The sequence below is a fragment of the Dermacentor silvarum genome, unplaced genomic scaffold (assembly GCF_013339745.2).
Source record: "Dermacentor silvarum isolate Dsil-2018 unplaced genomic scaffold, BIME_Dsil_1.4 Seq2921, whole genome shotgun sequence".
Classification (NCBI taxonomy): domain Eukaryota; kingdom Metazoa; phylum Arthropoda; class Arachnida; order Ixodida; family Ixodidae; genus Dermacentor; species Dermacentor silvarum.
Genome location: NW_023605998.1, coordinates 6,000 through 13,091, shown reverse-complemented (window position 1 = coordinate 13,091; position 7,092 = coordinate 6,000). Strand labels below are relative to the sequence as shown.

Here is a 7,092-nt window from a genome sequence, read left to right as displayed (position 1 = left end):
AGTGCCGTGGCCCATTTCTCTTTAGGCCATTCCTGCCCATTGGCGACACGCTCAAATCTCTTTAGATAAGCGTCTAAGTCGTCTCGATTCTCATTAAACACAGGAATTAAGTTGTGAGGGTTCACAAAAGATGAGCGACTTCTTTCCGATTCGCGGCTAGGAGTTGCCAATTCTGTGCCACCTCCTGCCTCGGCTAACTTAAGGCGTAGCTCCAGTGCCCTCTGTTCGAGCTCTAAACGCTGCTTGGTTGCCTCGCGCTCCGCGAGCCGTTCCTCACGTGCTTTGGCAGCCTCCTCCTGCGCCCTGTCGGCTTTCTCATCTACCCACTTTCGCAATTCCGTGCCCTGCAGACCCATACGCTCGCCCAACGCCGTAAGCTCTGACAAACTCATCTCGATGACTACACGGTAATGATAACTGGAAGAAATGGCTTTGTCTTGTCCTGTCCTAGCGGACGCCAATTTTGTGATGTCAGGTTCTTCGGGAGTGAATTGTTACACTGAGGCAGAGCCTCCGTTCAGGAAAGACAAAGCCATTTTCTTTTTCAAAACAAACTTAATATTCAACGCAAGGAAAGGGAGGAAAAGAAATAAAAACTAAACAGAACACAGAAAGTACATAAAAACCAAAAGTACAATTAACCCCGTTAGTCCACGCGAGAAGAGTCTCAATCAAAACAAAGAAACAAAAATCATCGAGTCTTAGTTACTCGGGCACTTGCGTTGACGGCGTGCACTAGCACTTGCGTTGACGGCAGTAGTGACGTGGCGGGCAGTGGCATGCGAGGGACGCGGACGCACGGTAGAGCCAACCCGGACGTCCGAGTCCAAGGTTGTCGGAGTCGAAGACCGACCAAGTCCGACCGCTGTAGCTGAGCGGCGCCCGTACGGGTTCCCTGGTTCGCGGCTTCGCCCTGGCGCCTCTCGTCAGCGTCGTTCCAGGCCTCTGGTCACCCCCAGGTGACCTCTGCTCTCCGCACGGCAGCTCAGGACCAGCAACAGGAACGCCAACCGGAACGGGCACGCCAGCAGGAACAGCAACAGGAACGCCAACCGGAACAGGCACGCCAGCAAGAACAGCAAGAGGAGCAGGAACGCCAGCAGGAACACGAACGCCGGCAGCAGCAGCTGCCGCAGGAATAACCGGGCCTTACGCTCGGTGGATCCCTCCAGGGACAACCGGGGCCATGCTGGTTCTGTTGAGGCTCTCGGGTTCGGGTCTGGACCCCGACGACACCGACCTCGACACCAGCGATCCTTGCACCCCGTCTCCGAGCGATCTCTCTTCGAGCGTCCCAGTCTCTTCTTCCTCGTTCCTCGTACCACAGCCTGTGGTTTCGTGTCGACCACTGATTGGTCGATTCTCTTTCCCCCTCGTCTGGTCGCTCGTGCCACCGCCCGCCAACATCGTCGTCTTTGTCGGCGACTCGATGGTGTTTAATTGGAGCAGACGCTCCTACGCAGTGCGTTGACGCTGTCTACTCACTCATGACACACGTCTCACCTCGACTACACGATGGCTGACGCACGCTCCCCAGGCGCCCTCACTGCTGCTGCTGCTTGGCTGTGCCCGCTGCCACGTCTAACCTCGACTACACAATAGCTGAAGCACGCTTCCCAGGCGCCCTCACTGCTTCTGCTGCTTGGCTGTGCCCGCTGCCACGTCTCACCTCGACTACACGATGGATGACGCTCGCTCTACAGGCACCCTCACTGCTGCTTGGCTGTGCCCGCTGCCACGTCTCACCTCGACCACACGATGGCGGACGCATGCTCCCCAGGCACCCTCACTGCTGCTGCTGTTTCGCTGTGCCTGCTGCCACGTCTCACCTCGACTACACGATGGCTGACGCACGCTCCCCAGGCGCCCTCACTGCTGCTGCTGCTTGGCTGTGCCCGCTGCCACGTCTAACCTCGACTACACAATAGCTGAAGCACGCTTCCCAGGCGCCCTCACTGCTTCTGCTGCTTGGCTGTGCCCGCTGCCACGTCTCACCTCGACTACACGATGGCTGACGCACGCCCCCAGGCGCCCTCACTGCTGCTGCTTGGCTGTGCTCGCTGCCACGTCTCACCTCGACTACACGGTGGCTGGCGCACGCTCCCCAGGCGCCCTCACTGCTGCTGCTGCTTGGCTGTGCCCACTGCCATGTCTCACCTCGACTACACGATTGCTGACGCAAGCTCCCCAGGTGCCCTCACTTCTGCTGCTGCTTGGCTTTGCCCGCTGCCACGTCTCACCTCGGCTACATGATGGATGACTCACGCTCTACAGGCACCCTCACTGCTGCTTGGCTGTGCCTGCTGCCACGTCTCACCTCGACTACACGATTGCTGACGCACGCTCCCCAGGCACCCTCACTGCAGCTTGGCTGTGCCCGTTGCCACGTCTCACCTCGACTACACAATGGCTGACGCACGCTCCCCAGGCTGCTTGCCTTTGCCCACTGCCACGTCTCACCTCGACTACACGATGGATGACGCACGCTCTACAGGCACCCTCACTGCTGCTTGGCTGTGCCCGTTGCCACGTCTCACCTCGACTACACGATGGCTGACACACGCTCCCCAGGCACCCTCACTGTTGCTGCTTGGCTGTGCCCGCTGCCACTTCTCACCTCGACTACACGATGGATGACGCACACTCTACAGGCACCCTCACTGCTGCTTGGCTGTGCCCGTTGTCAGTCTCACCTCGAATACACGATGGCTGACGCACGCTCCCCAGGCATCCTCACTGTTGCTGCTTGGCTGTGCCCGCTGCCACATCTCACCTCGACTACATGATGGATGACGCACGCTCTACAGGTACCCTCACTGCTGCTTGGCTGTGCCCGCTGCCACGTCTCACCTCGACTACACGATGGCTGACGCACGCTCCCCAGGCGCCCTCACTGCTGCTGCTGCTTGGCTGTGCCCGCTGCCACATCTCACCTAGACTACACGATGGCTGACGCAAGCTCCCCAGGCGCCCTCACTGCTTCTGCTGCTTGGCTGTGCCTGCTGCCACGTCTAGCCTCGACTACACGTTGGCTGACGCACGCTCCCCAGGCGCCCTCACTACTGCTACTTGGCTGTGCCCGCTGCCGCGTCTCACCTCGACTACACGATGGATGACGCTCGCTCTACAGGCACCCTCACTGCTGCTTGGCTGTGCCCGCTGCCACATCTCACCTCGACCACACGATGGTGGACGCATGCTCCCCAGGCACCCTCACTGCTGCTGCTGTTTGGCTGTGCCCGCTGCCACGTCTCACCTCGTCTACACGATGGCTGGCGCACGCTCCCCAGGCGCCCTCACTGCTTCTGCTGCTTGGCTGTGCCTGCTGCAACGTCTAGCCCCGACTACACGTTGGCTGACGCACGCTCCCCAGGCGCCCTCACTACTGCTACTTGGCTGTGCCCGCTGCCACGTCTCACCTCGACTACACGATGGCTGACGCACGCTCCCCAGGCGCCCTCACTGCTGCTGCTTGGCTGTGCTCGCTGCCACGTCTCACCTCGACTACACGATGGCTGACGCACGCTCCCCAGGCGCCCTCACTGCTGCTGCTGCTTGGCTGTGCCCGTTGCCACGTCTCACCTCGACTACACGATGGCTGACGCACGCTCCCCAGGCGCCCTCACTGCTGCTTGGCTGTGCCCACTGCCACGTCTCACCTCGAATACACGATGGCTGACGCACGCTCCCCAGGCATCCTCACTGTTGCTGCTTGGCTGTGCCCGCTTCCACGTCTCACCTCGACTACACGATGGCTGACGCACGCTCCCCAGGCGTCCTGACTGCTGCTGCTGCTTGGCTGTGCCCGCTTCCACGTCTCACCTCGACTACACGATGGCTGACGCACGCTCCCCAGGCGCCCTCACGGCAGCTGCTGCTTGGCTGTGCCAGCTGCCACGTCTCTACTCGACTACACGATGGCTGACGCACGCTCCCCAGGCGCCCTCACTGCTTCTGCTGCTTGGCTGTGCCCGCTGCCACGTCTAACCTCGACTACACGATAGCTGACGCACGCTCCCCAGGCGCCCTCACTGCTGCTGCTAGGCTGTGCCCGCTGCCACGTCTCACCTCGACTACACGAAGGCTGACGCACGCTCCCCAGGCATCATCACTGCTGCTGCTGCTTGGCTGTGCCCGCTGCCACGTCTAACCTCGACTACACGACCGCTGACGCGTGCTCCCCAGGCATCCTCACTGCTGCTGCTGCTGTTTGGCTGTGCCCGCTGCCACGTCTCACCTCGTCTACACGATGGCTGGCGCACGCTCCCCAGGCGCCCTCACTGCTGCTGATGCTTGGCTGTGCCCGCTTCCACGTCTCACCTCGACTACACGATGGCTGACGCACGCTCCCCAGGCGCCCTCACTGCTGGTGCTGCTTGGCTGTGCCCACTGCCACGTCTCACCTCGACTACACGATGGCTGACGCACGCTCCCCAGGCGCCCTCACTGCTGCTGCTTGGCTGTGCTCGCTGCCACGTCTCACCTCGACTACACGATGGCTGGCGCACGCTCCCCAGGCGCCCTCACTGCTGCTGCTACTTGGCGGCGCCCGCTGCCACGTCTAACCTCGACTACACGATGGCTGACGCACGCCCCCCAGGCGCCCTCACTGCTGCTGCTTGGCTGTGCCCGCTGCCACGTCTCTCCCCTCGACTACCGATGGCTGACGCACGCTCCAGGCACCCTCACTGTTGCTGCTTGGCTGTGCCCGCTGCCACGTCTCACCTCGACTACACTATGGATGACGCACGCTACCCCAGGCGCCCTCACTGCTGCTACTTGGCTGTGCCCGCTGCCAAGTCTCACCTCGACTACACGATTGCTGAAGCACGCTCCCAGGCGCCCTCACTGCTGCTGCTTGGCTGTGGTTCGCTGCCACGCCTCACCTCGACTACACGATGGCTGGCGCATGCTCCCCAGGCGCCCTCACTGCTGCTACTGCTTGGCTGTGCCCGCTGCCACGTCTAGGGTTGCCAGATAGGGCTAATAATAGCCAGATTGGGCTACATTTTACGCGGGCACGAATGTACTTCCTCGAACTACAGCACAAACCTCCTATCCTGATTTTTTACAGATGCATCGAAGTGTAATACCCGCGTGTCTTACGCAGCGGTCATTCCGTCCTTTTCGGATGCCGTGTTTCTGCACTCTAACACAAGTATTTTCACACAGCAGAGCCCGCGCGATATTTGGCCGTCGTTAAACACATTAAAGAATCTAATATCCCAAGGCAGTTATAAACACAGACTCATTGAGCGTCGTAAACGCTTTAAAACTGTCAAAAATATAAAAACCCTGAATTCTATCCCTTACTCTGCACTATGCACCACCTATGCGTCCAAGGAACATATCGTAGTATGCTGGGTGCCGGGCACCGAAAGATAAAGGTAACATGTTGGCTGACCACTAGCCACATCCGTCCACGCGAAACGTTTCCAACTCTTTCCGACCTGTCCCTGTAATGGACCTCAAGCCCACCCTAAAGAAAAAGCTGAGGGCTTATTGGCAGCGGTTGTGGGGTAGAGCAACAAGAAAATAAACTGCATGTTATCAAGCCGCATCTTGGCAACTGGCGCCGGTATCAAAGAACCGCCGCACAGAAGTAACACTTTGCAGACTTAGGATAGGACACACATACAGTACACACGCTTACCTCTTCTCCGGTGGTGATTCACCCACGTGTGATAAATGTGATGAGCCACTTACCGTGCTTCGCATCCTCTGCAATGCCTGCTTGAACGCTAATCGAAAAAAAAAACATTTTCCATTACCACACCGGCAGCAAATTCCACTTCATCCTCTAATGATCTTAGGTATAGAACCTCTGTTTAAATATCAATCGTTGTTGGAATTCTTAAAAGATGTACACAGTTTTCATGTTATAGCCCCAGGCAATCCGTAGCACGGCCTCTTAACAGGGTTTCTTCTGCAGCGGTAGCTGCGTTAAAGAAAGCACCTGGCTCAGCCTTTGGGCTCAAAGGCCTTAAGGAGGCCTACGTGCTATTTTCATTCTCTTGCATTTAGCCTCATGATCACTTGTCATTCGTACTGTACCCATAGACCACTCCACATATGACTATCATAATTTATACTATATATCGTTTTACGCTACTACGATAGCGATTGATTTTAGGCCACTTTACAGCCATTTTACATCCTATCATCGCAACTAATCAATCAGCGCTTAACACAACATTACAGTCATGGCGCTCTTTGGCCATACCTGGCCCTTGCGCCACAAAACACCACATATCATCATCACTTCTGACACAGTGCCAGGAGACTTCGCAAGAAACATTTGAAAGACATCGTCATCGACACCCTTCATAATATGCTGTATTTTGGCACTTTCGCTCATTGAGGCATCGACGCGCCTGCAGAGATCGATTATTACGTCCTCAATATATTAGGCGGTAAAGTTTTCATTAGGTTCCGTGCCCGTGTGCGCAGCGTTGTTTGGCGCGTAACTTCCGCACGGCAGGGCGACGGAAAACGGCCGATATTGCCTACCTGAAGTGGACCAGTTCTCGTATTCAGATTCGTGGTTCGTATACCACAGCTTCGCCATGCCAGCCAGGTAAACGTTCGCGGTACTCAACTTAGCAGCGTCATCGCACTTGTTGGGCCCACTACTTTTTCGTAGGATGACAGCCAGTCCTCGACGTCCTGGTCTTCCGTACCCAAAAATCCTGGGGGTCTCGCTGGCGAACCGGACCGGGGCAAATCGCGGCCGGAGAGGTTCCGTGGTTGGGTAGCGTCAGAGTCCATAGTCGAGTGCAACGTGTGGGATCGGAGTTCCAGGGTGCCGGCGATGTGCGTACAGCACTTCCACCAAATGTAAAGAGTTTAAAATGTTCTGATTGGGCGAGTCCAACAACAGGCGGTAGCTCGGAATAGTACGCAGGGAGAACAAGATGGTGGTGTTCGAGGCGCCGATCTCGTATCTCGTGCCTTTTCCTCGTGATGATGATCGCTCAGCCCGGGATGTCATTCTCTTCATTATACGCTTAATGTTCTGCAAGGCCGCCTAACCTCTGCTTCTCTAATGTCATCTAGGAGTGTATTGTGTACATGCGGTTTATCGCGGTAAGC

General features: G+C 57.5%; 1 long non-coding RNA gene across 1 annotated transcript; it reads right to left on the bottom strand.

Annotated features, from left to right (window-relative positions):
- Positions 1-3,358: 3,358 nt before the first annotated feature.
- On the bottom strand, positions 3,359-4,626 carry LOC125941783 (uncharacterized). The gene is made up of 3 exons (XR_007464604.1): positions 4,567-4,626; positions 4,404-4,483; positions 3,359-3,582 (listed from the first exon to the last, which is right to left on the bottom strand). It is a non-coding gene; the product is annotated as an uncharacterized LOC125941783 (long non-coding RNA).
- Positions 4,627-7,092: the final 2,466 nt, after the last annotated feature.